The sequence below is a fragment of the Anolis carolinensis genome, chromosome 2 (genome assembly GCF_035594765.1).
Source record: "Anolis carolinensis isolate JA03-04 chromosome 2, rAnoCar3.1.pri, whole genome shotgun sequence".
In the NCBI taxonomy this organism is placed as follows: Eukaryota; Metazoa; Chordata; class Lepidosauria; order Squamata; family Dactyloidae; genus Anolis; species Anolis carolinensis.
This window is the reverse complement of record NC_085842.1, coordinates 303,603,736-303,618,943: the sequence shown is the minus strand read 5'-3', so window position 1 is coordinate 303,618,943 and position 15,208 is coordinate 303,603,736. Positions and strand designations below refer to the sequence as shown.

The 15,208-nt window shown below is 45.0% G+C and overlaps 1 protein-coding gene across 1 annotated transcript in view; it reads left to right on the top strand.

Annotated features, from left to right (window-relative positions):
* slc1a3 (solute carrier family 1 member 3) overlaps nucleotides 1-15,208 on the top strand; it is a 79,170-nt gene that overhangs the window by 16,710 nt on the left and 47,252 nt on the right. The gene's annotated exons all lie outside the window — the stretch shown is intronic.

Below are 15,208 nucleotides of genomic sequence, written 5' to 3'. Positions count from 1 at the left end.
TGGTTGATGTCTTTCTATGATGTTTTTACTGTTCTAGTTTTATTGTTTTTAATTATTTTTATTGCTATATGTTTTTATGGTGTTACCTTATAACCCTTGTCTTGCTCAGCTTAGTCCACATGTAAGCCGCTCCGAGTCCCTTATCCTTATTCTTATATCCCGGTGGCGGGATAGAAGAATAAAATTATGATGATTATTATTATGAGTTACTATAAGAAAATTCCCAGCATCTGGCAGCCTGAGAGATACCACTGATTTTTGTTCATAATAACATACCTCTGAGTAATTGATGCAGAAATAAACAATAAAGGACAATAATCATCCTTCTCTGCTTATTAACTGTCGAAACACATTTTAATCCCTGCTAGGTGAAGCAATCTTTTGGCACTGCTAAGAAATGCAGTTTTTCTGATCTTATATTCATAGCTTCCTGGCCATTCTCGAATTACCTTAATTAAAAGGCTGATATTTTAGTGGCATTTCATGCTTATTTGTATGGTTTTCAGCTATTTTTCATAATGGCCTTGTAAGAAGAATGTGATAGATATATCCTGAATTAGAATGTCACAACCAAACCATGGGTGGTCCATCAGGCATGAGCCTGGGGTTTGTAAGCTTTGGTTGCTCTCATCCCTTCCTCTCTGATTCATTATAAATTTTGTCATGATGTCTAAATTGAGTAAAATATAGACTTTTAAAATGTGTGTTATATTTCTATTCCGTTGGTAACCTCTTGGACTCCTACCAGCCTGGTCTTGTCTACTTTCAGCAATACTGTTGTCCATCAGCTGCCTTTCAACTATTTCCCAGAGGCTTCGAGATATTATGAACTGGAAGCTTGGATCAAAATGTTTCTTCCAGTCCTGGATTAGAGAAAAACTATGTGCCAAATGTTATTGGGAAAAGGATGCCAAATATAGTTGGAAAAATAAGATGTTACATCAAACTACAATTGTTGAAAATTTGAGAGAAAATTGGCATGTGAGAAAGGAGGATTGGGAGTGGTGGTGTGCCCCAAAATGATTTGTCTCATGAGCATAGATGGCTTCCTTTTCCAGTCCATGTGTAAAGGTTCACTGGATGATCAGTTAAATCTTCCCAATACTAGAAATGAGGCAGCATCTTCCACTATGCAGGCAGCAGGCTAGCTGGAATGGGTTGAGCAAAGTCAGATCATACAGTATAAGTTTTTTCCCTTCCAAAACCATGCCTCTATTTGTTTGCCCCAGAGGTTATTGCCTCAATATTGTATGTCTAAAAGGGCCAGCCAAATATAAGATTGAAGTTTTTTCCTTGATAGCTGAAACATGGTTGGGTTGTGATGTCTGAAATGAGCTGCTGAATTGGATGTACATACCGGTAGTAACAAGGTTTTTTTTTTTTTTTTTAATGAACAGGGTTGAAAGAAACTCTATGTTGAGGTTTTGACTTTTGCAGATCTGATTATTTTCAGATTTGATTTAAAATGTTCTCTCAAGGAATATCTAGGTCCTCCAGTTTGGCTCAATGGTCAACTTTCTCCAGTCATGCTGGAAGGACCAGAGATTTTTAGTGAGAACACTTCCCTAGTAATCTCTCGTTCTTTCAGAGGGATTCTGTGTTCAGTTCCCAATGGAAATGGATCACAGAATTGTGCTGGAAGACCCAGAAATTCCTACAAAAGGGTTCTCTTGTGCAATTTTTTTAGTGTTTTCTTTATTTATGGGTTTTTGTTTTTGTTTTGCTTTCATGGGGATTTTGTGCCCCAAACCAGGTGAATGTGGAAGCTGACTGTAGTTTCAGATCTTAGCATCTGCATTCTTTAAGGGATAAGTACAGCACTCAGAATCCCCAAGCTGACTGGGAGACGGAATTGTAGGGAGTTGTAATCCAAGGAATAGCTGTTCCAAAGATTTACATGTAAAAAAGAAGTGGTCTGAGGGCTGGAAGTATTTTTCTGCTTTATCCTTCCTTCCTTCTCTTCTTTAGGAGACCACATCTTAATACATTATCCGCCACAGGTCATGAGATCATGCTCTCTGGTTAGTTTTTAAACCATGTTTCTCTGTTTCAGCTTGTTTTGGATAGGAAGCAGCAATATTCCAACTTAAGATAACACATTGCTGACACACTTCCCTGCCTAAGGGGGACAACATTTTGGACGATGTACAAAAACGAATTCTCATCCTTCATTGTTGCATTGCTTTCTCAAAGCCACTCCCCCTTGTATTTTCTTTGTTTCTTTCTCCTGCGTGTATTCTGGCTGAATCCTTTGGGGAGGTTCAGAGAGGTCAGAAGTGTCTAGAACAGAATAGAATTGCTCCTAATTATATTTCATTGTACAGTGAAATAATGATTTGGTAATATGTAGGACTGTGAGCTTTAGTCACATTAATTAGTTGATGGACAAAGAGCAGCCTTATGCGCTTTACCTGAATGTAAGTCTGAATTTTGAAGAGCTTACTTCTGAACAGACTTGCCAGTTTTAATGCTAGTAAAGATCTAAATAGGTGATACTGCCAATTAAGTTCAAATGTATTTATTTTAGATACACTTTCTGATCAGATGTTTTAAAATAGGGATAAAAATAAAATGTAAAAAAATCCTTAATTAATAACCAATATTTGCTTATTTAATTTTTAAATGTTTTACTTCTTTCAATAGCCCATAAAGGCTCCCTTGTTGCTCTTTTCATGATATAGCAGTGCACACTTAAAAGTATATGAGAACCTAGGTGAAATCTTTACAACACTTGGCAGCCAGGTTTCTAACTGGAGCAAATTACAGGGCGCGTTCAACGCCACTGTTTAAGGAGCTCCACTGGCTGCCATTTATTTTCCGAGCCCAATTCAAGGTGCAGGTCATTACCTACAAAGCCCTAAATGGTTTGGGACCCACCTACCTTCGAGACTGTATTTCACCCTGTGAACCCGCACGATCTCTTCGCTTGTTGGGGGAGGCCCTCCCCTCGCTTCCACCACCCTCGCAGTTGGTGGGGACGAGGGAGAGGGCCTTCTCCGTCGTGGCCCCCCAGCTTTGGCACTCGCTCCCCAGGGAGATCAGGCAGGCCCCCACCCTCCTCTCCTTTCGGAGGAGCCTGAAAACCTGGCTCTTACAGAAGGCCTTTGATGATTGATCCTTGTAGGATTAACCTGTTTGCCTACTTAGCAATAGACCCTCAGGTATGCCTTCTCGGTATTACACTTAGCACTTTAATGACTACGCCAGCTGGGTAATTACCCCTCCCTGATGACTTCGACATTTTTTGCACCTTGGCCCAGATCTTTGGATTCAACTCATGATTTTAACATTTTATGTTGTATGTTGACCTTTTATGACTGTTTTATCGATGTTGATGTTTTATTGTTGGTTGTCACGACCCAGGCTGCAGAGCACCAATAACCATACACAGAGGCCAGAATCTATCTAATATCTTTATTGTAGGAATATATAAAGTTAATAAAAACAAGTGTAGAAAATAGTCCAGAATTAGACCTTTCAGGAAAGGTCAGAATTAGTCCAAAAAGGCAATGTCCAATAAGAAATATTAAGGTCCAAAGTTGTAATCCAATAACCGAAACACTCACTTTGCCAGGCAAGGTGAGGGGAGATGACAAGGTCCTTTAGTCCATGAAACTTGAGCGAGGCTAGGAAATAACTTGATACTTGAAACAAGGCTTGAACGTGGAACAAGGTAACTAAGAACAAGAACAAGGTCCGTGGAATTACTTGATAAATCCGTGGAACAAGGCAAGGATTGATCCTGGGAAACAAGGCAAAGTCCGTAGATAAACAAGGCTGGGAAGCAAGGCGAAGGCTGGATAGCAAGGCAAGGCTTGAGCAGGAGCGAGGCTTGAATCGGAGCGCGCTGTCCAGACACAACTCGCTCCGAAGGCTGACGAATTGACTCCGCGAAGTTACTACGCGGGTAAAACACCTAAATAGAGTCTAGCTTTCCCGCCGAAGCAGTTCTCTGGGAATCAGAACCGAAAGCTAACTCTGAGACCAGATGTGAGACTCCCCAAAGATTCTCACGAGAAGCAGTCTTAATTGGCCACATTCTTAGCTGCAATCCTCGCACTCCTGCGCGAAGCTGAATCCAAACTTCTCTGTTGTTTACAAAACTCCCGGCGCAAGAATACGGGAGAAGTAGGCTCTGGGCTTGTTTGACATACTTCTGGGAGACAACTTTCTTGCAGGTGCAAGGTTCCCAGATCTGCCTGGGAAAGATCTGGCTGAGAGGAATCCAGTTCAGACTGGGAAGGTAAAAAACCCAAGTTTTCATCTTCATCAGGAATTACAATGTCCTGAGCAGGACTACAAGGCCCATGGGTCATCACACTATCCCCCTCCTCAAGGCCCCTCCCAAACTGGGGCCCTCTCCCCGAGGCGCGAGGTCGCGGTTTGGTGGGATAGGTCTGATGAAAGCGACGGGTTAGATCAGGAGCATGGACTGTGGAGGCGTCTTCCCAAGAGCGTTCCTCAGGGCCAAAACCCACCCAGTCAATGAGATATTGTAGGCGGCGGCGGTGAAAGCGAGAATCCAAAATGTCCTCAACCTCGAACTCCTCCTCCCCATTCATCAAAACAGGAGGGGGGGCCGGTTGGTCTGTATCAGGTCGCACACCATCCGCCGGAAGGAGCAGGGAACGGTGAAACACTGGGTGAATGCGCATTGAACGCGGAAGTTGGAGTTTGAAAGTCACGGGGTTTAATTGCGCCACCACTGGATAGGGACCAATGAAACGGGCATCTAACTTCCGGCAAGGGCGGTGGGAGGGCAGAAAGCGAGTGGACAGGAAAACCCGATCTCCTACCTTGATTTCGGGGCCCGGCTGGCGATGTTTGTCAGCGTGGCGTTTATAGTCCTCCTTGGCTTGGTCCAGTTGCTGGAGCAAAAGTTGTTGCACCGCTGTGAGTTCCTGCAGCCAATCCTCTGCTGCGGGAACCTCTGAAGTTTCAATGACAGGGGGGAAGAAACGTGGATGGAAGCCGTAGTTTGCAAAGAACGGCGTTTCTTTTGTAGAAGCTTGAACTCCATTGTTGTAGGCAAACTCAGACAGTGGTAACAGAGAAGCCCAATTGTCCTGTTGATAGTTTACATAACAGCGAAGATACTGCTCCAAAGTGGCATTGGTGCGCTCCGTTTGCCCATCTGTTTGGGGATGATGAGCTGAAGATAAGCGAGAGTCTATGCCCAATAGTTTTTGTAGTGCCTTCCAAAAACGAGAGGTGAATTGAGATCCACGGTCTGTGACTAAACTCTTGGGCAATCCATGTAGTCTGAAAACATGTTGAAGAAATAGATCCGCAGTTTCCTTGGCCGTGGGGAGGCCTTCGCAGGGAATGAAATGGGCTAACTTGGTGAATAGGTCCACCACCACTAAGATCGTGGTGAATCCACAGGAAGGTGGTAGGTCAGTGATGAAATCCGCGGAAATTATTTCCCATGGGCGAGATGGGGTAGGAAGGGGGTGTAAAAGCCCTGAGGGCTTCTCCCTTCGTATCTTGGAGCGCTGGCATACTGGGCAGGTGTTGACATATTTTTCCACATCCTTGCGGATCTTGGGCCACCAAAAATCCCTTAGGATCAAATGCATAGTTTTAAATAGTCCGAAGTGTCCTGCTGGTTTGCAGTCATGACACAGACGAAGCGCTTTTTCCCTGCCCGGTCCGGGTGGGATATAAACATGATTTCTATAGCAGAGCAGCCCATCTTTAAGCGAAAAGGGGAAATGCAGACCTTGGCGAAGTTGGTCCTGCGCCCAGGCATCTGCTTGCTGACTAGCCCTGATTTCTTGAGCACAGATGGGTCCTGGAGTAGGGGAAGTTGAACCAATGGGAATGGATTTGGTGTTCCCCACCGTGAGCGTGGCAAAGTTCTCAGGTTGTAGCAGTTGGGATTCAAAGGTCTCCTTGCGTCCTGCAGCGTATTCCGGTTTACGTGACAGGGCGTCTGCTTGCTTGGTTTGGGCTGGGGTCACATAATGGATCTGGAAGTTGAAACGTTCAAAGAATAAAGCCCAACGTTGCTGCCTCTGATTTAGTTTGCGGGCAGTTCTTAGATGTTCTAGATTACGATGATCAGTGTGGACTTCAATGGGAAATTTGGCCCCTTCTAGCCAATGTCTCCAAGTTCCAAAGGCTGCCTTTATGGCCAGTAGTTCTTTTTCCCAAATGGTGTAATTCCTCTCTGGTGTGGTTAGTTGACGAGAATAAAAGGCACAGGGGTGGAGGTGATCTCCCACCGGTTGTAAGAGTACAGCCCCAATTGCCACATCAGAGGCGTCCGCTTGCACCACAAAAGGGGTTCCAGGATTTGGGTGCTGTAGAATTGGCTGGGAGGTGAACAGTTTCTTTAGTTGCTGGAACCCTTTCTCTGCTTGATCAGTCCAGCGGAAAGGCTGCTTTCCACGGATGCAGCTAGTGATGGGGTCGGACCAGCGGGCAAAATCTGGAATGAACTTGCGGTAGTAGTTCGCGAACCCCAAGAAACGCTGCACCTCTTTCTTGTTAGTTGGCGCCCGCCATTCCAATACTGCTGAAACTTTGGCTGGATCCATGGAAAGCCCTAGAGGCGAGATGCGGTAACCAAGGAAATCTACCTCTTGTAGATCAAAAGCGCATTTTTCCAGCTTGGCATAAAGTCCATGATCCCGCAATCGTTGTAACACCATTTTGACGTGGTTCTCATGTTCTGATTGTGATCTGGAAAACACCAAAAAATCGTCCAGGTAGATTATCAAGAACCTGTCTAGATAGTCCTGAAAAATGTCATTGACAAAATGCTGGAACGTTGCGGGGGCTCCGCATAAACCGAAATTCATAACTCGGGACTCAAATAATCCGAATTTGGTCTGGAAGGCGGTCTTCCACTCGTCCCCTTCCCTGATGCGAACTAAGTTGTAAGCCCCCCGAAGATCCAGCTTGGTGTAAACCTTGGCTCCTCGAAGCCGATCCAGTAGATCCGAGATTAAGGGCAGGGGATAGCTGTTCCGCTTGGTGATATTGTTCAATGCTCTGTAGTCCACCACCAAGCGTAGTTCCCCTGACTTCTTCTTCACAAACATCACTGGGGAGGCGGCTGGGGATTGAGAGGGTCTGATGAATCCCTTGCGAAGGTTTGTCTCTAGGAATTCCCTGAGAGCTTCTTGCTCTGGTTCAGTCAGGGAGTAGAGATGCCCTCGCGGGATCGGGGCCCCCTCCACCAAGTCAATGGCACAGTCATAAGGTCTATGTGGGGGTAATTTTTCGGCTTCTTTCTCATTGAATACATCCCAATACTCGGAGTACTTCTTTGGCAAGGTGATGATGGGCTCGGTGTCTGTGGCATGGCATACCTTGGCTACGAGGCAATGGTTTTGGCAATACGGTGAAGCAAACTGCAGTTCTCTGTTGGACCAGGAGATGTTAGGGTCGTGGAGAGTCAGCCATGGAATTCCCAAAATCACAGGGAAATGGGGAACCTCGGTAACAAAGAAGGAAATCTCTTCCATATGTTCCCTTATCCACATCCTGGTGGGTTCCGACCACTGACTTACGGGGCCCGTCTTGAGGGGACGGCCGTCTATGGCTTGCACCACACGGGCATTCTTGAAATCATGATATTGTAATCCCAGAGAGTCGGCATACTCTCTATCGATGAAATTGTTGGTAGCTCCAGAGTCTATCATGGCGTGGATCATGACGGGTCCCCTTTTTGCTGACCATAATGTGACCACGAGAAGGAACAGGACCCCGGTTGGCGGCTCTTGGATGGATTTTTTGACCGGGTTGGCGAGCCTCTCTACACCCGGTCGTTGGCTTCCCCCGCCGGCTGTGTGCCAGTCGGCTCAGACGCCTTCGTCTCCGTGGAGGACGCCGCCGCAAGACGGGCGGCAGGCTTCCCTTTGGCTGGGCACTCTCTGGCGAAGTGGCCCCCGTTCCCGCAGTACCAGCAGAGGTTTAAGCGTTGACGACGGGCCTTCTCGGCGGCATCTAGTCTGGGACGCACATTGCCCAACTGCATCGGCACCTCCTCGCCTCCTCTGGGGTATGGGGTTGGCGGTGGGGGTCTCCACACCGGACGTGGCTGAACGCTGGCGGGAGCGGGGGGTTTTGCCCCGGCTCTACTGCCCTGGCCTCGAACCCACTGTTTCCTGTTGGCAATCATGACTTCAGCCCGTAAACATTGATCAATGAGTGCCTCGAGGGTCTGGGGAGGATCCACCTTGGAGATTTCTTCCAGCATTTCAATGTTGAGACCCTCCCGGAATTGTCCCCTGAGGGCTACATCGTTCCAGCCGGTGTTGTGGGCCAGCACTCGGAACTCGGCTATATACTGAGACATAGGTCTGTCTCCTTGGAAAAGGCGACGGAGTTTGTGACCGGCTGCCTCCAAATTGTCCTCGATTCCCCAAGTCTCCTTGAGGTGGTCCAAGAAGTGTTGCGCTGATCTTAGGTGTGGAGAGGCTTGGTCGAACAGTGCCGTCGCCCAGCTGGCCGCTGGCCCGTCTAGAAGACTGTAAACCCATGCCACTTTGATGTCTTCTTGGGGAAACTCGGCAGCACGGGCCTCCAGATAAGCTTGACATTGGCGACGGAAGACATGAACCTTAGAAGCTTCTCCAGTAAACTTGGTTGGCAACGCCATGGCCGGAAGACGAACTCCGCGTTCCTTCAAACCCCTTATTTCTCCATCCTGTGCATTGAGCTTATCACGGATTCGGTCCACCTCTTCCTTGTCGATGGTGTAGGTAATCGGCTGGCCGCTCGGCCCAGGTACGACTCCGGTAGACATTCTGGCCGAGGTTAATTGGTGCTTAGGGTGGCGGAGTCAAACTGTCACGACCCAGGCTGCAGAGCACCAATAACCATACACAGAGGCCAGAATCTATCTAATATCTTTATTGTAGGAATATATAAAGTTAATAAAAACAAGTGTAGAAAATAGTCCAGAATTAGACCTTTCAGGAAAGGTCAGAATTAGTCCAAAAAGGCAATGTCCAATAAGAAATATTAAGGTCCAAAGTTGTAATCCAATAACCGAAACACTCACTTTGCCAGGCAAGGTGAGGGGAGATGACAAGGTCCTTTAGTCCATGAAACTTGAGCGAGGCTAGGAAATAACTTGATACTTGAAACAAGGCTTGAACGTGGAACAAGGTAACTAAGAACAAGAACAAGGTCCGTGGAATTACTTGATAAATCCGTGGAACAAGGCAAGGATTGATCCTGGGAAACAAGGCAAAGTCCGTAGATAAACAAGGCTGGGAAGCAAGGCGAAGGCTGGATAGCAAGGCAAGGCTTGAGCAGGAGCGAGGCTTGAATCGGAGCGCGCTGTCCAGACACAACTCGCTCCGAAGGCTGACGAATTGACTCCGCGAAGTTACTACGCGGGTAAAACACCTAAATAGAGTCTAGCTTTCCCGCCGAAGCAGTTCTCTGGGAATCAGAACCGAAAGCTAACTCTGAGACCAGATGTGAGACTCCCCAAAGATTCTCACGAGAAGCAGTCTTAATTGGCCACATTCTTAGCTGCAATCCTCGCACTCCTGCGCGAAGCTGAATCCAAACTTCTCTGTTGTTTACAAAACTCCCGGCGCAAGAATACGGGAGAAGTAGGCTCTGGGCTTGTTTGACATACTTCTGGGAGACAACTTTCTTGCAGGTGCAAGGTTCCCAGATCTGCCTGGGAAAGATCTGGCTGAGAGGAATCCAGTTCAGACTGGGAAGGTAAAAAACCCAAGTTTTCATCTTCATCAGGAATTACAATGTCCTGAGCAGGACTACAAGGCCCATGGGTCATCACATTGGTTGATTTGCTGTTGTTTTTGTTCTGATTTTATACTGTTGTGTCCGGGCATGGCCCCATGTAAGCCGCCCCGAGTCCCTTCGGGGAGATGGGGCGGGGTATAAGAATAAAGTTGTTGTTGTTGTTGTTGTTGTTGTTATTATTATTATTATTATTATTATTATTATTGTCTTTCTGAGATTTGGAGTTCTCTATCACTAACAAGATGTATTTAATCATGTATTTACTCTATTTATACCCCACCTTTCTCTACCCCGAAGGGGACTCAAGGCGGCTTACATAGAGGCAATTATTCAATGCCTTAAAACAAATACAATTCCAAAAAAATTAAAATAAAATTAGATTAAAATTAGATCATATTAAACATTTAAAAATATTACATTCCATATTAAAATCACGCCATCCATAGTTGTAGTCCAAGCCGTTCCACAGTCATTCCATATATTCCATATCTGTTAATTGCATTGCACTATTCTCCAAAGGCTTGATCCTTCAGCCAAATTTTTACCTTTCTTCTGAAGGCTAGGAGGGAGGGGACTGATTTAATGTCACTGGGGAGGGAGTTCCATAGCTGAGGGGCCACCACTGAGTAGGCCCTGTCTCTTATTTTCACCAGTCGCGCCTGCGAAGGAGGCGGGACCAAGAGCAGGGCTTCCCTGGACAATCTTAATCTCCGAGATGGTTCATAGGGGGAGATACGTTCTGACAGGTAAGCTGGGCCAGAACCATTTAGGGCTTTATAGGCTAAAGCCAGCACTTTGAATTGTGCTCGGTAGCAGACTGACAGCCAGTGGAGCTGACTTAACGGGGGATTGCATGCTCCCTGTATGCCACTCCAGTGAGTAATCTGGCTACCACCCATTGGACCATTTGGACTACCAGCCGTTGGACCATTTGGAGCTTCTGAACAGTCTTAAAAGATATCAATGAATTTTGCCAGAGACATGGAAGTATATAGCCCTGTTCGGAAAATCAGACTTAGATGGATGACATCTAAGGATGTCATCACTAATAGGATGACATCCTATTAGTGATATATCCAAGTATAGTATGTAAGTATCTGACACTTGCATACAGTTGGCCCTGATATCTATGTTTAGGTTTGATTCCAAAAACCACCACCATCTATGTATAGCATAAACTGTGCATACTTGTCCCATTATAACAATACCATAGTAAAATGATATCTCTTACATAAAAATAGGAAGGTCAAGGTTTGATTTTGATGTGCATTTTTGGTTGTTATGGGTGTCAGTGTTTACTTCCCTTGTCTCCACCATCAAAGCTCCCTTTTCCTGATTTCCTTTTGTGCTACTTTTCCACTGCTGGTGGGGAGGTGAGGGGATCAGATACGCATCAGATTATGTTCCCAGGGCCAGACACAGACCAGTGTCATAATCCATTGACATCTCAGGAGGACCTTAGGAGAACTCAGTGAAAGAAGATGATAATGATGATTATGATAATAATCATCATCATCACCACCACCATCATGATCACCATCAGTATGGAAATGTATCTAGGTGCTTCCCTGATTTCTGCAATAGTAGCAATAGAATGGCTTTGAGGGGCTACTACTATATTACACAGCTGTAAGTGCTGAAGTTTGTTGCAAGATGCCATAGACAAATTTTGCAGGAAAAACTCTTATTCTAAACTCATGCATGTAGGATTCTGGCCAGGAATTTCATAAGCAGTGAAGCAGAAATGAATACTTGAGAATTGCTTCAGTCATTTCATTCCCCATTTCTGAAGACTACTTGATGTCTGAAGACCAAATTCCACCTTTACTTTTCCCAGAGCATGAGATGTTACTTTCCAATAAACTGGGATCTTATTAGTGACATATGCAAGCATAACTGAAATGTAACTTTTGAGGTCTTGGTGGATGGAAGTATTCAGCACCTCTCTCTGCCACAACTTCCTCCCTAAACTAACTATCTGTTGTTAGGTTGATCACACACATCCTCATACATGATCCTGCAGTGACCAAAGGAGTAGGTAGCAAAATGGCATCTTCCTGCTGTCGGTTGCAGGAACTGAGCTGTCTGATCTCCCCTATCCTCCTTCTGTCCTTCTCTGGTCACTGGATGACCATGTGAGAGAATAGCCATCCTGAAAATAGGTAGATCAGGCATGTGGGAAAAGGGAAACATGTAGCTACACTTTGCAGAACTTTACAAACCACCAATAATAGGCAGGACCCCAGCAATACTTTCAATTCAGGATGATATGTTATGTTACTTTTTTGTCAGCCCTAAAGTAATCCATTAATTGTTGGTTCCATTACTTGATTTTAGTGCTGTGCCAGTGCAATATAATATATTTACCTTGCATGTATTTCATCAGATTAGGGGCTCCTGTCTGCTCTGTATATGAAGCACTCTTTCTGGAAAATTTATTTTAACATTTTGGATGGAAAAAAGTACATAAATAATTCATATTTCTCCACAAGGCATGCTGATACAGCATCACATGCATGTGTGTTTCTTCTCTGTTTATTTCCAAGTCTTTCAATGTTTCCATGACCTTCAAAAGTATTGGGTTGTGATCTTGCTTGGAGATGTACATCTGCTATGTAGCTATATCTCTGTGGCTGTGACTCCCGTGCTACCCCAATCCACCTTTTCAGTGACTAAGCAGAGATATATCCAGCTACTGTATTTTCCAATAGCTAGGCATACTGCAACAGGTGTCCAGAGTGACTTTTGACGGTCCTTGTGATGTTCCTGCAGATTATGTTCCTTTTGTGCAGGCAGCTACAAGAAAATAGCTGAGCACCCAGCTCTCCAAATACACAGAAATTGCTGTGTTTCTTGAAAGGTAGATTTGGTAGGGATTTTGCTCATTGGTAAAGTATTCCGACCTCCCTATCAATGACTAAAATAGTGAGTCACAATAGCATAAGCTGGACTTACATTTTCATTACTCACTTACAGGATGCCAGCCTGCATTACTGTCAGGTACATAGGTAAATATTTTTATAAATTTTGAGGACAGCAAATCCATCCCCTTCAGCAACAGATTTCTGTGTAGCATACCTTAGATACAGTGAATGCTGTGATAGACTCTATGATTATGACAAAGTCATTCAAGTAAAGGGCTTGGATGCAGTATTCCTTAAGAAATGTTCAGTACTGTATGGACATGCTTCCTCTAACTATCACCTGGCCTAAATGCCACCTTCTCCATAAATGAGCTGGGTAGTAACGACAGAGCTTTTAGTGATGGCATCATGGATGGTACCTTGGCACTTATGACTTCATCACATGGGCAAATTTACTCATCCTACAACACTTTCACCACAGTTAGGGGATGGAGTCTAACAGATCCCATCAAATGATATAGAGCTACTTCCAGTGGGGCTCCATCCCCAAGCTGTGGTGAAAGTGTCATAGGACAGAGCAATGAGTACACGGGAGGCTTCCTGTGTTCTTATTTTCTGCAACGGGGCGAGCATGGAGGCGGTGTCAGTGGCAGCTTTCCCTGTGGGATAGGGAAGGCAGCAATGTGGAGCGAGGGCTGATGGGTTTCTTCACTGCCTGCCAGATTTGCCATGCTGCCTGGCGAATCCCCCTTCTGTTGCCCATGTTGAGCAACTTCATGTGATGAGGTTCTTAGTCTGCTTTGGGATACAAAGTGAAGACAGTGCTTAAAAAAAGACGGGCTGAAATCCTATCCATGGATTATGTTTGTATAATCACCAGTTATGCCAAAGTAAGACCTTTTAAGGATCTTTGGAAGAGGCATCCTGTGCATCTTTCTGTAAAGATCAATGAAGACTTCCCCTTTCTAGGCACTTAAAGGCTATGAGGAATGTGCCTGGGATCCATCCTATGGCAATTGCACACAGAGGACACAGAGGACCTCCCCTTGTACTGAATGCAATGACTGATTTTCTTCTGCTCAGGGTGTTGGGCAGCTCCTTGACAGTACTGTGCAGCCAATCACTACTTGATATGTTAGAGGTCCACCTGGGAGCCCCTGGCTGCCATTGTGTTCCCAGCAAAAGAGGAAAGAAGCATCGTCTCCTGAATCTTGGCTAAGCTATACTGGCCAAGAATCATGTCCTGCCATGCTGGATCTTGGCCAGAGATTCAGCAAGTGCACAGGGTCAACACTGGTCTGTGAGCAAAGACCATACTGGTTTATTGGCTACCAGTAAATTGAATGTTTCCTTTGAAGCCCCCCCCTTCCCCCATTTACTGTTACTTGTCTTGAATCTCATTCTGGGACCACTTTTTCTGCTGTAAGGGGAGTCGTCTTTCATCCTTGTTTCAGGACACAATCTACCCTGCAGCATATGAGATAAACATCTACTTCACCACACTAGAACATCTATCCACTTTAAATCCAGTTGCTGCCTCTTGCAGAGTTCTGGGATTTATAGTTTAGTGAGCCCAGAACCTCTCTGGCTTAGCAGTTTAAAGGCTCCTCCCTAAACTACAAAACCCATAAATCTGCAGGAGGTAGCAACCAGATTCAAAGTGGACAGATGGTCTAGTGCAGTGTTTCCCAACCTTAGGCCTCCATGTGTTTTGGATTTCAGCTTCCACAGTTCCTAACAGCTAGTAAGCTGGCTGAGATTTCTGGGAATTGAAATCCAAAAGACCTGGAGGCCCAAAGGTTGGGAACTACTGCTCTACTGTGATGAAGTCCAAGGGAACCCTGCATTGTAATCCCCAAATTATCACAAAGAAACAGAAAAAGAGTGAGATTAACTCGAGATCAGCAAACAAATCTCAGCACAATAGGACAGGGAAATATATAAAGAACTGTGATGTATGAAGCAATTTAATGATATGCATTATGCACATTCCTACGTTTTTCCATGCTCAAATGCTAGCCTGAGAAGTTCTATTATCATTGCCATGAGTTCGTACTTTGGTTCTTAATAGCAGGAAGGCATATTTTAAAGACCATATTTGCTTTCACAACCATACACCTTTGACTGCACTTTCAACTCATCAGAATCTAAGATCTAGAAACAAATTTTCCTATTTTCCCACCCCCATCCCTTCATGTACATATACCTGCTTTTGAGTTTGATCAGATGTACAGCTGACCTTCAAATCTCAATAGAGTAAGCCCCTTGTATGCATGGGGAATCCTGACATACCATGGAGTTGCACTGGAGGACCTAAAGATTCCTAAAGAGGTTTCCTTTCTAGAATTTTACTAGGTCATCCAATGCAACTTTGTGGTAATTTTCAATAATCTGGAGTCCTAAAGAGGCCTTTTCCCCCCAAGTGCAGTTAAGTTGCAGATATGGATTCCGTAGTTACTGTGATCTTGTGGTACAAAATGAAACGTATATTAAATCTGACACAAATCCACTGTCTCCAAAGCACCACACATCCTATGAGGTGCCAATGCAGTATTTGATTGCAGGATGTTTCTGCCTCTGGTTTTGATTTATGTTTATTAAAACAAAAA